Genomic DNA, 16,247 nt, shown 5'->3' on the forward strand with positions numbered 1-16,247 from the left:
TTCTAGATTCAATATAAATAGCCCATCAACAATGGGTGCATAGCCGTGGAACATACCATTCAAAAATATCGAACAACCATTGTCCTTTAAATTGAATTCATAACCTTGACTCATCAAACATGAGGCAGAAATAATGTTCCGACTAAGTGCAGGAATGTAATAACAATTATTCAATTCCACAATGAATCTGGAAGGAAGCTAGAGCTGCATCATGCCGACCTCCAACGCAACAACTCTTGCTTTGTTGCCGACCCTGATGTCAATCTCTCCTTGTGCCACACGCCTAGTTCTTACCATCCTGTCGGAGTAATGGGCCACGGGTAGGCTGACCCGAGCCCCAGAACCTTTCAAGACATCGGGGCAGGCCACGCCCCTCAAAGCCGAGTCTCAGATGATGACTCCCAGATGAACCGAGTCTCAGATGACGACTCCCAGATGAGCCGAGTCTCAGATGACGACTCCCAGATGGGCCGAGTCTTAGATGACGACTCCCAGATGAACCGAGTCTCAGATGACGACTCCCAGATGAGCCGAGTCTCAGATGACGACTCCCAGATGAACCGAGTCTCAGATGACGACTCCCAGATGAGCCGAGTCTCAGATGACGACTCCCAGATGGGCCGACTCATGGCCGACGACTTCCAGAGGAGCCGGCTATGGAGAGTCGGCCCATGACTCTACACTCATTACGGGTACGACCACGGCGTGGCCGTCACCTCCTGCTTGCGAGGAGCCGGCGTGGCTACAGTGTGCCGTACCGCCGGAGGTCTCCGGCGTGGCCCGGCACTGTAGCCATGCCAGACCTGACCTCGGCCATAGTGCGGGGCGCACTGTGGCCACGATGGCCTACCTATACGGCTCAGAGACGGCAGACCCGCCAGTCAGTGAGAGCTAGAAGACGGCGGATACGCTCCGAAGGCGGCCCCGTGGGAGTCGGCTCCCCGGAGTCAGCCAGCCCCTCTCACGGGTCCCACGCGCCATTAACCAGACAAGATGGGAGTAACGATAGTGATCGCCCGATAGACAGCAGCATTGTTGCCACGACCCAATGACCAAGCCTGCGTCATCAGAAGCACAGCTACAGTGCCGGACTCGCCGGCGGGGCCCGCAAGTCGGCGGGCCCCATTAGTCGGCGAAGAAGACGACGGCCTGTGAGACAGACGGTTGGCACCCGCGTCCAGCCGGATTACTATTGTATCCCCGGGGGGTAGGCCTATATAAACCCCCCGGGGCACCCATGCAAAGGGTTCACTCCCATTAGCCTTAGACCTGATGATATAGGAAGAAGAGGGCTAGCCTTGTCTCCTTCTACCTCCAGAATACAGCTCTAGGAGCAACCTTGTAGTCACTACGCCTTAGTGAACATGCGGAGACCCCGCAGAGCAGTAGTAGGGGTGTTATCTCCCCGGAGAGCCCCGAAGCTGGGTAAGATTCGCCGGCGTGCATGCCTTTGCCTAATCCCGTTTCCTGGCACCGGAGACGTTCTACTCGCTCCCACCATGATAAGCCATCCTTTGGCATATGTCGCACCCAACCCCCGACATTTGGCGCCCACCGTGGGGCAAGGTGCACCGTCGTCCGGAGACCTGCTTTGGACGGGAACCCTTTTCCTCCCCGTGAGCGTAGCCAGCCCGGCACGCCCGATGGCGCTTGCCCTGACGCGCTGCAAAGCGTCGATGACGCCTGCGCGGCGAGCTGCCTCGCTGACCTTCTCGGCGAGGTTAGCATCTCCGACGAGCCTGCATCCGATGCGGGCACGGGCGGCCCCGGAAGCCTCCTCGCGGGCCTCCTCGACCATCTCCACGTCGCCGGCGAGCCCGCTGTGGACTTGGAGTCCGTAGGCTCCACCGACCCGATGCTGGTCGACTCCGACGGCGTGTCGCTCAACACGTTCCCCTCCAACGTGGTGATCTATGACAAGCCGCTCCCTCGCAAGGTGAGCAGCGGAAGCGCCATCACGGAAGTGCTCGTCATCAGTCATGGCGAGCGCTCCGGTGAAGGAGCTCAGGACCCACTCGACGCGGCTCTGCGAGACCTGACGGCACCCATTCTGGAGGACGCTGACGCCGAGACACTGGAGGGACGCCGCCTTCAGCTTGTCGAAGGCGCGAAGAAGCTGGCAAGCATGAGACGCTTGTCGGAGGCCTACCAACATGAGATGGATCGCACTGTGGGTGGCTCACCAGCGTTGACTAGGCCTAGCCGCCTAGGCGCGGTCTGACAACGCGGTGCGGCCGTCGCCAACCTGTTCGCGGCCGATCGCCCCGTATATGCCACGCCTGCGGAGAACATCCGTGCCACCCAGGCGGCAGCAGATGAGCTAGACAACTTCGAAGGCGAAGAGCGCCGCCTAATGACCGAGCGAGTCCAGCGACTCCTCAAAGCGGCTGCCGCACAGAACGAAGCTGGCTGCCGCACGGAGGCGCCGCAGCGACAAAATGACGACTTACCTCCCCACCGAGATCAAGGCGCGACGTCTCGGACGCCGACTGGCGGAGTCCGCGGAAGAAAAGAGAAGGATCCGGCTGTCAACCACAGTCGGACTCGCATCACCATCGAGCGCGACCAAGACGGCCGCCCAAGAGCAGTGGAGCGGCAGGGTAACCACCTGCCTCCCCTTCCACGAAGGGAAAGACGAGTCTCCCCGCCGCCTATCGAGCATCCGATTCTCGGCGACCGCCTCGGCCGTCGAGAGGGAGTTAGAGAGAACGACGCTCGCTTCTGGATCGACCGACTCCACCGATCCCTGGCGCTGGAAAAAGAAGACGAGCTGGGTCCACCCTGCTTTGCCCCCCGCATCCGAGATGAGCCCTTCCCCAAAGGGTTCACGCTCCCCCGAGACACCCCCAAGTACACCGGCTCCGTGAAGCCGGAAGATTGGCTGGTTGACTACTCCACAGCCGTCAAAATAGCAAACGACAACAAGCGTGTTGCCGTGAAGTACGTTCCGCTAATGCTCCAGGCACGGCCCGGACATGGTTGAACAGTTTGAAGCCCCGCAGCATCAACAGTTGGGTCGACTTCACCGAAGCTTTCATCCGCAACTTCACCAGCACGTACAAGCGGCCTCCCAAGCCACGACAACTCTCCTTGTGCGTGCAAGGCCAAGACGAGTCGACACGCGACTACCTCACGCGATGGGGCGAGCTTCGGAACTCCTGCGAGGGCGTGCACGAGGTGCAGGCTATCGAGTACTTCACCGCCGGGTGCAGAGAAGGCACCCTCCTCAAGCACCGGCTCCTCTGCGACGAGCCTGAGACCCTCGACGAGTTGCTGGTCATTGCAGACAAGTATGCCACCACCGACTCTTCCATGAAGACAGAGATTCAAGTTAGTGCGACTGGCAAAGTGGCCGCCAAGCTCCCAGAACTCCGGCTGGAGATACCAGTCGGCGACAGCAGCAGAATGATCACAAGCGCAAGGCCCCGCTGTCGGGGTACTAGAGTAGGGGTACCCTAGTATCCCAAACTTGTGCACGGGCAGTTGCAGCATCCCGCGGCAAGGCTTGCCGGGTGACCGCCAAGGTCCTCCGTGGTTCCTTTGGAGCCATTTGAGAACAAAGTATTCAAGCCAAGGAGACAAGGCCCCGGCAAGAGGAGCTTGCCGGGAAGGCCAACCAAGGCATCTCAAGGAACTTGCCGCGACGCGCCACGCGTCCCGGCGAGGCCCGGTGAGAGACAAGCTTCCGGACGCGACAAGACAACGACCGCGGCAAACTACCACTCTGTACCCACGCTCTAGCACATCCACCAACGTGTCGCCCTGGGGCCTTTTCAGGCGCGCGTGGCGAGAGGCCGTGCAGCCAGCGGTGAACGGTGGCAAGCGGCGCTGACAAGATAGCCATCGTGGCAAGCGGTGGCGTCCCTGACGGTCCCTTTCTGCACTGTTTGGGCGACGCAGACAGGCATTTAATGCCTTTGTCCCCTGCCGTCAGGGTTAGGTAGGATACACTGTACAGGTAGCTGTACCAACCACAATTCCTTTTCCATTTTTACCCTTGTCTACGTTGCCACCTGTCGGTGACCCCTTGAGCATATAAAAGGAGGCCCATGCGCAACGTAGAAGGGGGGGTTCGAGGACAGAAAGACACTCAGCTCGGTCTCGTTAGCAGCTAGTGTGTACTGTAGCACTCAGCGCTCCCGAGCAAGAACTCAATACACTCAGACATGCAGCAGTAGGAGTGTTATCTCTCCGGAGAGCTCCGAAGCTGGGTAAACTGCTCGTGTGCTTCGCCTCGATCCGCTCTTCGTGCGATCTCCGCCCCCCGCCGAACCGAAAGGGGCTCGGTCCGCCGGTCCCATAGGTGTTCGTGGATCAGTTTCCCCGACATCTTTGGCGCGCCAGGTAGGGGGCGTCGAGGTTGTGTGAACCTGATCCGGCGTTCACACGAGCTAGATCTTCATCTTCTTCATCGACATGCCACCGAAGAAGAAGGCTTCAGCGGCAGCTATTCCGTCTATGTCGACCCCACCACCACCGGAGCAAACGGGTGGTGGGGTAGACGCTGGCGGAAGAACGGGCATCGACGAGGGAGCCCACGGTGCTGCCAGGTCCAAGGACAAGGCTGCGCAGACCTCGGCGTCCGTACATGCACCGCGCCCATCTCAGGAGGCGCAGGACCAACAACGTCATGGTATTCGCAGTACCATACGTTTGTTGGACCAAGATCGAGCTGGTGGATCTCGGGGTGCTCAAGATCAGCATGCACGCCAACATGCTGGCACGAGCGAGACACGGTCGCCTGGACGGGATACTGCTCCTTCTAACATAGTTAGAAGTCCGAGCATATCCCGCTCCTCGCGCCGTTCGCCACTACCGCCCACCACTCCAGCAGAAGCTTTGCCGCGAGCTCAACTGCTCCTGGATTACCCTCCAATGGCAGACAAGATCGATGAATGGAGGGCCACCATTCAGAGTCTCATCGGCTTCGCCAACGGCGACTCTCCGCGGCAGCCGGATACATCGCTGCCGCGGCAGGACTGCCAGGCACGAGCCGATGGCGACGAAACCGGTGGGGGTGCAACCACCATGCACTCCCCACCCCGAAGGCCAAGATCGCTGACTCGCCAGATCCACCTCGACAACGACTCCACCGCATCATCAGATCCACGAGCTCGTCGCGATCAGCGCCAAGTTCTTCGCGAACGGCAGCAAGAAGACGCTCGAACTCGCATCGAGCACCGAAAAGAAGCGCGGCGTCAATCGGACCAGCGCGCTGGGCCCTCTGTCGACATGCATGCACCAGGGGAACCAGGCGACTTGCCGTACACGGTAGGTTGCCCTGCATTCACTCGTGAGCTGCCGCAAGTCTAGTGGCCCAGCACGAAGAATTTCAAGCCAGACGTGCCAGAGAAGTACGACGGCAAGTCGCATCCATCGGAGTTCCTCAGCATCTACACCATCACGGTGCAAGATGCCGGGGGGCGGGACAACAAGATCCTGGCCAACTACTTCCCGCTGGTGCTCAAGCCCAATGTCAGATCCTGGCTCATGCACTTGCCGGACAACTCCATATCCTCCTAGGTAGACCTATGCCATCAGTTTGTCGGCGCCTTTACAGGCGGCCACAAGCCTCATGGTCAAGAGAGCGACCTTCATCTGCTCGCCCAGAAGGAAGGAGAGCCCCTGCGCAAGTACATTCAGAGATTCAGCCGCGTACAGCACAACATCCCAGATGTCCACCCTGCCGCGGTAATCAGCGCATTCCATCAAAACGTGCGAAACCGCAGGATGCGGGAGGAGATGGCGGTGTGCAAGATCAGAAACGTCAGTGAGCTATATGCCCTGGCCGACAAGTGTGCACGTACTGAGGAAGGGAGGAAACTCCCCAGAGAGAATACAGAAGCAGGAGGATCTGATAGTGAGGAGGCTGCCCCGGCAAAGAAAAACCGGCGGCGGAACAATAGGAAGAAGAAAGGCAAAGATGTACTAGTCGTTGAGCAGTCCGGCAACATAGGTGGCGCCAAGAAAGCCAAAGCTGGTAGCTCCGGCGAGGAAATTGCCGCAGGCACCAATTACCAGGCTGTGGCAGTCGCCGACAAGCAGGACGGCACCAACAAGCAGTACTGCAAGATCCACCGCACCAAGGGCCATGACCTCCAGAGCTGCAAGAAGGTCGAGCAGCTTGTCGAGTAGCAAAAGGCTGAATACGAGCGACGGGACAAGGAGAAAGCCCAAGAAGGTGCTAGAGGAGCTGGCAAGAAACGCCCTGGCCGAGGAGGACGCCGCGGCAAGGCCAAGCAGCAGCAAGGAGACAGACCTCCCCGCGACCGCGACAAGGATGAAGATGACGATGACGATGAAGATATGGATGATGACGAGACCGATGAGCAGGAGTTCCAGAAAGCCACAGAGGTCCTGTGCGTTGACGGCGGTGCTTCTCTGCATACTTCACACCGCCAGCTCAAGCAGGGGGTGCGGGAAGTCAATGCAGCAGAACCACCCGTCGAGTCACGCAAGCCTCTGAAATGGTCCAGCACGCCTATCATCTTTGATATTGAGGACCACCTTGATCGCATAACTGCGGTCGGGTGCTTGCCGATGTTGGTTTCACCAACTATCCGCAACCTCAAGGTCACTAAGATGCTAGTTGATGGCGGGGCCGGCTTGAACCTGATCTCCTCCGTGGTACTCCAGAAACTCCAGATCCCTGATGGCGAGCTCGAAGAGACCGGCACATTCCAAGGAATCAATCCGGGAAGGAGCAAGCCGAAGGGAAAGATCACGTTGCCGGTGACATTTGGCAGCGAGTTGAACTTCAGGACTGAGAGGGTCACTTTTGACGTTGCTGACTTTCCATTGCCTTACAATGGGATACTCGGCCGTCCAGCACTCGCCAAATTCATGGCAGCCTCTCACTATGCATACAACATGCTGAAGATGCCAGGCCCGATAAGTGTCATCTCTGTCCCTGGCGACAAGAAGGATGCTCTTATCTGCGCCGACAAGATCTACCGGGAAGTAGCAGCTGCAACATATCGCAAGTCACTTGCCGTTGAAGCTCCCGGGGCGAAGAAGAAGACCAAGTCCGACAAGAGTTCTGATGCCCACTCCGGCAAGCGCACCTCTTCGGAATGCTGCGCTACCGTCGAGGACGCACCATCGAGCTCCACCGGCAAGTGTAAGAAGACAATGGTAGCTCCACCAGTGACCAAGAAGGTGTTCGCCAAGGAGGATGGCACTGGTGGTACCTTTACCATCAGTGCCACTCTCGACCCTAAATAGGAAAGTGCGCTCGTTGCTTTCCTGCGGGCGAACGTCGACGTATTTGCGTGGCAACCGTCTGACATCCCCGGTGTTCCCAGGAAAGTAATCGAGCACCACCTTGCCGTCTGTCCTCATGCGCGGCCCGCCAAGCAGAAAGTCAGGAAACAGGCAGTGGAGCGCCAAGAATTCATCGCAGAAGAAATCAAGAAATTGGAAGCAGCAGGCCTTGTCAGAGGAGTGCTCCATCCTACATGGTTGGCCAATCCTGTAGTCGTGCGCAAGGCTAACGGGAAATGGAGGCTTTGTATCGACTTTACTGATGTCAATAAAGCTTGTCCCAAAGACCCATTTCCCTTGCCGCGCATCGACCAGATTGTTGACTCCACGGCCGGATGTGACTTACTTTCATTTCTTGATGCGTACTCAGGATACCATCAAATCTTCATGGCAGAAGAGGATGAGGAGAAGACCGCATTCATCACTCCATGTGGCACATACTGTCTCATACGGATGCCTTTCGGTTTAAAGAATGCTGGTTCAACATTTGCAAGGGTAGTCCATGACGCTTTTGAGCCACAAATACACAGAAATGTGGAAGCCTACATGGATGACATAGTGGTCAAGAGCAAGGACAAGGCGACCCTGATTCAAGATTTAGACGAAACCTTTGCAAATCTGTGCAAGATCAACCTCAAGCTTAACCCCGAGAAGTGTGTGTTTGGAGTCCCCTCCGGCAAGCTTCTCGAGTTCTTCGTGTCTCAGCGGGGAATTGAAGCCAATCCCGACAAGATCAAGGCCATTGAGCAGATTGAAGCACCAAAGCGCATCAAGGATGTACGAAGACTTGCCGGTTGCGTGGCTGCTCTCAGCAGGTTTATCTCTAGATCTGCTGAGCGCGCCCTGCCGTTTTTCAAAATATTGAAAAAGGCAGGTCCAATGAAATGGACTCTGGAGTCGGAGGCTGCGCTGCAGGACTTGAAGATATACCTGTCCTCCACTCCAACACTTGTCGCACCTAAGCCACAAGAGAAGTTGCTGCTGTATATAGCGGCAACTAATCAAGTGGTTAGTGCTGCATTAGTGGCGGAGAGGGAGGCGGATGATGAGCCAGCAACCTCGGCAGATGCATCGAGCGACAAGCAAGGGACTTCACTAACAAGCTCTGGTCCCGACAAATATGGATCTGCGCAGGCGCATGAGGAGATGCTGAAGAAAATGGTGCAGCGCCCAATTTACTTTGTCAGTTCCCTTATGCAGGGGGCTAGGTCAAGGTACTCCGGTGTGTAGAAATTGCTTTTCGGCCTTCTCATGGCCTCAAGAAAGCCGCGCCATTACTTCCAAGCACATGAGATCACAGTCGTCACTCGTTTTCCGCTGAAGAGGATACTGCAAAATCCAGAAGCAACAGGCAGGATTGTCGAGTGGGCACTGGAACTATCAAGCTTTGGCCTCAAGTTTGAGAGCACTTCAACTATCCAAAGCAGAGCATTGGCAGAGTTCATAGCAGAGTGAACGCCAACACAAGACGAACAAATTCCAGAAATGAGCATCCTCGTCAAAGAAGCAAGCAAAGAGTGGCTGATGTACTTTGATGGTGCCTTCTCGCTGCAAGGCGCCGGTGCGGGCGTGCTACTTGTTGCACCCACCGGAGAGCACCTCAAGTACGTAGTCCAGATGCACTTTCCCAAGGAGCAAGCAACGAACAATACCGCAGAGTATGAAGGTTTGCTTGCCGGTCTCAGGATCGCAGCAGACCTTGGGATCAAGAAGCTCATTGTCAGGGGTGACTCACAGCTTGTCGTCCGCCAAATGAACAAAAATTATCAGAGTCCGTTGATGGAAGCTTACGTTGATGAAGTGAGAAAGCTAGAAGAGCACTTTGACGGCCTACAGATGGAACATGTTCCAAGAGCTCAGAACGACATTGCCGATGGCCTGTCAAAGTGCGCCGCACTTAACTTACCTGTGGAACCAGGGATCTTTGTGCTCAAGCTGACTCAACCGTCTGTAACGCCATCAACTGGACAGAGCAAGAAGAGGAAGTTGATTTCTGGTGACTATTTTCCGGCAGAGCTCCCCGAAGCCGCCGCCAAGAAGGTCCTCAAGATCAACACCAAGGGTGCTGAGGAGCAGTCTGCTCCGGCAAGCCCTAGGGTTTGTTCCGTTGAAGCAGACGCTCCCGACAAGTTTTGCTCCGGCAAGCTTGCCGGGGAACGTCAAGCTCCAGCTGAGCCGCAGGTTCTCGCCGTAGAAGCGGATGTTCCCGCAGCAGCAGATGTGCCTTTAGTCCTTGTTGTCGAGCATCAAGCTCCAGCATGGGCACAACAGATTGTCCGTTTCCTTCAGACAGGAGAACTTCCCGAAGAGCAAGAAGAAGCGGAAAGAGTAGCTCGGCAGTCAAGTATGTACAAGTTTGTCGACAACATACTGTACAGAAGAAGACTCAACGGTGTGAAATTGAAGTGTATTCGCCGGGAAGACGGACAAAAGCTGTTGGCAGAGATACATGGAGGCATATGTGGTCACCACATTGGCGCAAGAACACTTGCCGGCAAAGCGTTCCGGCAAGGTTTCTTTTGGCCAACAGCCCTCCAGGATGCAACTACACAAGTAACCAAGTGTGAAGCGTGCCAGTTCCATTCCAAGCAGATACACCAGCTAGCTCAAGCTCTCCAGACGATCCCTTTATCCTGGCCATTTTCGGTCTAGGGGCTCGACATCCTCGGCCCCTTTCCCCGAGCTGTCGGGGGCTTTGAGTACTTGTACGTTGCAATCGACAAGTTCACAAAGTGGCCGGAAGTGGAACCAGTGAGGAAGGTGACAGCACAGTCAGCAGTCAAGTTCTTCAGGTCGATTGTTTGCCATTTCGGGATCCCTAACAGGATCATCACCGACAACGGCACACAATTTACGAGCCGCACCTTCATGCAGTACGTCCAAGATCTTGGCGCCAAGGTCTGCTTCGCTTTTGTTGCTCATCCGAGAAGCAACGGTCAAGCGGAGAGGGCAAATGCTGAAGTGCTGCGCGGGCTCAAGACCAGGACTTTCGACAGGCTGTGCAAGTGCGGAAAGAACTGGATTGAGGAGCTGTCGGTGGTTCTTTGGTCGATCAGGATGACGCCAAATCGAGCCACTGGCCAGACACCTTTCGCTCTAGTCTATGGAGCAGAGGCAGTTCTCCCCACGGAACTCGTATACGGGTCACCTCGAGTGCTCGCTTATGATGAGCTTGAGCAAGAGCAGCTGCGACAAGATGACGCGCTGCTCCTTGAGGAGGACCGTCTTCAGGCTGCTGTACGAGCTGCTCGATACCAGCAAGCTTTGCGCCGCTACCATAGCCGCAAAGTTAATGCCAGAAGTTTCGAGGAAGGCGACCTTGTTCTTCGGCGCGTTCAGTCCGCCAAGAATTCCAATAAGTTGACGCCAAAGTGGGAAGGCCCTTACCGGGTGAAACGAGTCACTAGGCCTGGCGCTGTCCGCCTTGAGACCGAAGATGGCATTCCGGTTAGCAACTCTTGGAACATTGAGCATCTTCGTAAGTTTTACCCGTAGGGCGCGGTTGCCGGAACCTGTTTCGGCAACCACCTTTTGTACAAGTCTTGCTGATGTTGCATATAATCCTTTGTACGAAGCCGGGCCCAGACCCGTGCATAAGTAAAGCTCATGTGCTCCGCACATCTTGTCAATTTCATGCTTTCTACTTCTTTTGCATGCGTTATCTGACACTTTGTGTAGCCCCTACCCCCGGTAAGCAATAACGAGCCGTAAGGCTCCATATCTTTATTTTCTATTCTTTCTTTTTCTCAAAGAAAGGAAGGTTCCCTTGCCCACAAGTTTGCCGGGGGGAAAGGAGAAGATAATGGTGTGGACCAAGCGTCGTTCAAGGAAGTTTCGCCTTACCGGGAAGCAAACGACAGAAAAGCTAAGTTGCTAAAGTTTGAGCAATCAATTTTAATTTTTAAGTTATCTTCCTTGAACGACCGTGCTTTGTATGGAAAACCTGTGCGCGGAGGAACCAACTCGTAGCTAGTTGTGCCCTTACTTTGTTTCGAGTCCACTCAACAACTTAAGTGAGCTGCGACTAGTTGCGACAAGGTTTCTTGTCGGTAGCGGCACCGCCAGCAGGCTGTTGACGTCCCGCACTCAGCGCTCGCGGCTAAGGTGCCTGCGCCGGCAAGTTCCCTAAAATCGTAGGGCAAAAACATACAAAGGAAGGAATCAAGTAAAGGAAATAACACAACAATCTCTACCCAAAATAGAATTATATTACAAGATAGCTTGTCGATGCTCTAACAGATTGTTCTCATGACATGACCAGCAGCGACAAAGAAAAAGAGAAAACGGGCGGCCTAATCTACGCGATCGCGCTCAACCCTCTTGATCCCGCTCACCTTGTCCACAATGGGTGCGACAAGGGCCTTGAGCGCTTCCAGATCAGCATCTGGCGGTAGGGACCTGAGGACGTTGGTGAGGTTGAGGCCTGGGTTGCGGAAGGCCACCTTCACCAGCACCTTTTGAAAAGCTCCCGCGCAGATCTTGCGCGACAAGTCGGCCAGCTGCTTTGGGATCTTCTCCCGAAGTCGCTGGCGGGCCGTCGCCACGCCTTTGAAGAACAAGCTGAGCTTGGCGCTGGGTTGGAGGTTCTCATCGGAGGAGTACCCGAGATCCTCCAGCCCCAGCTGCACCAGCTCCCTGTCGATGGCTGCGGCAACATCCACGAGACCCTCCGTCCAGTGCTCCACATTCTCCCTAAAAGTGTTCTGGGCGGCGGCAGCACTCGCCAGCAGCGCCTCGTCGGCCTTGATCTTCTCCGTTAAGGCCACCTCCCGCTCCCTGGCGCTGTCCAGCGTCTGAGTCAAAGTAACCAGCTTCAACTCAAGATCTGCGTTGGAGTCCTTGGCGGCGCTAAGCTCTTTGCTCCTCTCAGCGAGACGACCCTGCAGCTCGCCATGAGCGGCAGCGTCCTTCTCGCGCTCACGCTTCAGCGCAGCAAGCTCCTCGCCGCTCGCCTTGAGATCGGCCTCCAGCTGCGCCATCTTCGTCTCCAGCTCCTTCTTGGCGGCCTCGGCAGCATCCTCTGCTTCCTTGAGAGCCCCGCCAAATGTTTGCTCGCGCGCGGCAAGCTCCTTCTCGTGGCTGTCAAGGTTGACCTTGCGCTGCGCCAACTCACCTTCCTACGCAGATAGCTTTTCGGCAACAAGCCGCTGTTGCTCTTCAACTTCAGCCTTCTCGAGGAGGAAGGCTTTCCGCTCCTCGGCGACTTGCTCCCGCTCCTCTGCCAGGGACCGGAGAGCTTCCTGCCTGAGACCCCGGAGCTCCTCCGCGCGCTTCTCGATGTCCACTCCCGCCTTCGCGACAAGCGTTTCTCAGGATTCCAGCTTGGCCTGTCGGGCGCGGTAAAGCGACAACAGCTTCCGCAGCAGCCGCTCCTCCTCAGGCTCGTCGCTGCTGCTGCTTGGTGCGTCGACCAGCGTCAGCCCAGCGGAGGCGAGCATCTCTCCACCCACGATCTCTCCCATGACGCCGCATTCGACGCGTGCCATTCGAGGAGGGCGTGGTGGATACGGAGTGAGATACGGCGTAACCCAGGCCGCGCGTGCCCGTGCCCTGTTTTGGGCCTGGCCCAACAGCACTCGGCACCGTGTGTGGCCCAGGCCCGGGGGCTCCTGTCGGGGTACTAGAGTAGGGGTACCCTAGTATCCCAAACTTGTGCATGGGCAGTTGCAGCATCCCGCGGCAAGGCTTGCCGGGTGACCGCCAAGGTCCTCCATGGTTCCTTTGGAGCCATTCGAGAACAAAGTATTCAAGCCAAGGAGACAAGGCCCCGCAAGAGGAGCTTGCCGGGAAGGCCAACCAAGGCATCTCAAGGAACTTGCCGCGACGCGCCACGCATCCCGGCGAGGCCCGGTGAGCGACAAGCTTCCGGACGTGACAAGACAACGACCGCGGCAAGGCGCTTGTCGCGGCAAACTACCACTTTGTACCCACGCTCCAGCACATCCACCAACGTGTCGCCCTGGGGCCTTTTCAGGCGCACGTGGCGAGAGGCCGTGCAGCCAGCGGTGCGCGGTGGCAAGCGGCGCTGACAAGATAGCCATCGTGGCAAGCGGTGGCGTCCCTGACGGTCCCTTTCTGCACTGTTTGGGCGACGCAGACAGGCATTTAATGCCTTTGTCCCCTGCCGTCAAGGTTAGGTAGGATACACTGTACAGGTAGCTGTACCAACCACAATTCCTTTTCCATTTTTACCCTTGTCTACGTTGCCACCTGTCGGTGACCCCTTGAGCATATAAAAGGAGGCCCATGCGCAACGTAGAAGGGGGGTTCGAGGACAGAAAGACACTCACGCTCGGTCTCGTTAGCAGCTAGTGTGTACTGTAGCACTCAGCGCTCCCGAGCAAGAACTCAATACACTCAGACATGCAGCAGTAGGAGTGTTATCTCTCCGGAGAGCTCCGAAGCTGGGTAAACTGCTCGTGTGCTTCGCCTCGATCCACTCTTCGTGCGATCTCCGCCCCCCACCGAACCGAAAGGGGCTCGGTCCGCCGGTCCCATAGGTGTTCGTGGATCAGTTTCCCCGACACCCGCAGCCGACTTCTAGCAGTCGGCAGGTCGTGACAGTCGAAGACCAACAGCCTAAGGGGCAGCCTCCGACGAAGCGGCAGAAAGGCGGCAAGTCCAACTGGTTGCTAGCCTTCTCTTACGAGCAGACTCTGGATGGTCCTTGCAAGTTCCACAGTGGTGTGAAACCATTAAACCATACCACCCGGAAATGCCACTGGCTCACCAGAATGGCCAAAGGAGACGGCCTCCTTCCTCCTCCGCCTGCTGGGCCGCCGCCTCCACAGCCGCCCCAGCAGCCGGCGGCCAGGCCAGTCGGCGCTGTACAAGATGAATACCCCAAAGAACATGGAGCTTATGTGGTGTTCACCAGTATGGCTGATGATCGACGCAGCAGACGATTGCAGCATCAAGAAGTAAATGCAGTAGCACCAGATACTCCCAAATTTAGAAGCCTATCAGTTGGAGCGGAGCAGGTCACCCAGAGGTGATGCCGAATCCGGGCTCCTACGCCTTGGTTCTGAGTGCAACCTTGGCCACTGATAGGCGGGCCGCTCGCTTCTCGCGAGTGTTGATAGACGGAGGCAGCAGCATCAACATCCTGTACAAGGATACCATGGAGAAATTAGGGATCAAGAAGAAACAACTTCAAAGCAGCCGAACTGTTTTCCACGGCATTGTACCTGGCCTTTCCTGCTCCCCGATCGGCAAGATCCAGATAGACATCCTCTTCGGAGACAAAGATCATTTTCGCCGAGAGCCAGTCTGGTTTGAAGTGGTGGACTTTGAAAGCCCATACCAAGCGCTGCTTGGCCGACCTGCCTTAGCCAAGTTCATGGCGGTCCCCCACTATGCCTACCTCAAGATGAAGATGCCGAGTTCAAAGGGGATTCTGACCGTGGCTGGCGACAACAGGAAGTCGTCCGCCTGCGCGGCCGAGAGCAGTCGGTTGGCCGAGTCCCTAGTGATCGCAGCTGAAAGGCGGCTCCTTGACCGGGTTGTGGCGATGGCCGGCAAGCAGCTAGAGATTTCGCCTGACCCCAAGGAGTCGGAAGCTGATGGTTCGTTCAAGCCGGCTAAAGGAACAAAGAGGATACCTTTGGACCCGGAGCACCCGGAGAGGCACGCTGTCATAGGTGCAAACCTAGACAGCAAATAGGAAGGCGAGCTTGTCGATTTCCTCCGTGAGAATCGAGACATCTTTGCATGGTCCCCTAAAGACATGCCAGGTGTACCGACGGAATTCGCCGAGCACAAGCTACATGTCCGATCTGATGTGAAGCCCGTCAGGCAGCCCTTGGGCCGCCTGTCAGAAGAGAAAAGAAGAGTTGTTGGGGAAGAGATAGCCCGACTCCTAGCGGCCGGCTTCATTATGGAGGTGTTCTTTCCAGAATGGCTGGCGAACCCGGTCCTAGTGCTGAAGAAGAACAAGCAGTGGCGGATGTGTATCGACTACACAAGCCTCAACAAAGCCTGCCCCAAAGATCCATTTGCCCTGCCAAGAATTGACCAGGTGATAGACTCCACAGCTGGATGCGAGCTGTTGAGCTTCTTAGACGCATATTCAGGATATCACCAGATCAAGCTGAACCCAGCGGACAGACTGAAGACTGCCTTCATCACGCCATTTGGAGCCTTCTGCTACCTGACTATGACGTTCGTCTTGAGGAATGCCGGCGCCACCTTTTAGCGTTGCATGCAGAAGTGTCTCCTCAAGCAACTTGGCAGAAATGCCCACGTCTACATGGATGATGTGGTAGTGAAGATGGAAAAGCTGGGAACATTGTTGGAAGATCTCCAAGAAACCTTCAAGAATCTGCGCCGATTCCAGATCAAGCTCAATCCGGAGAAGTGCGTCTTCGGAGTGCCAGCTGGCCAGCTCCTTGGCTTCCTGGTCTCTGAACGCGGCATAGAGTGCAACCCTGTAAAGATCAAAGCCATCGAGAGAATGGAAGTCCCCCGCCGACTGTTAGATGTGCAGAAGTTCACCGGCTGCCTGGCTTCCATCAGCCGATTCATCAGTCGGCTGGGCAAGAAGGCTCTCCCTTTGTACCAACTGATGAAGAAGACCACCTTTTTTGAGTGGAACCACAAGGCGGATGAAGCATTTCTCGATCTGAAGAAGATGTTGACTACTCCTCCTGTGCTGGCGGCTCCAACTCCCAAAGAGCCTATGCTCCTATACATTGCCGCCACCAGCCGGGTAGTCAGCACAGTTGTCGTAGTTGAGCGCAAGGAGGAAGGCAAGGCGCTCCCTGTCCAGAGACCGGTATATTACCTGAGCGAGGTACTGTCGACCTCCAAGCAGAACTACCCCCACTACCAGAAGATGTGCTACGGCGTGCATTTTGCCGCCAAGAAGTTGAAGCCTTACTTTCAAGAGCATCCAATCACTGTGGTTTGCACCGCTCCACTGGCCGAGATCATTGGAAGCCATGATACTTCAGGCCGAGTAGCCAAGTGGGCCATAGATTTGGCTC

The sequence above is a fragment of the Triticum dicoccoides genome, chromosome 6B, assembly GCF_002162155.2.
Source record: "Triticum dicoccoides isolate Atlit2015 ecotype Zavitan chromosome 6B, WEW_v2.0, whole genome shotgun sequence".
NCBI lineage: Eukaryota > Viridiplantae > Streptophyta > Magnoliopsida > Poales > Poaceae > Triticum > Triticum dicoccoides.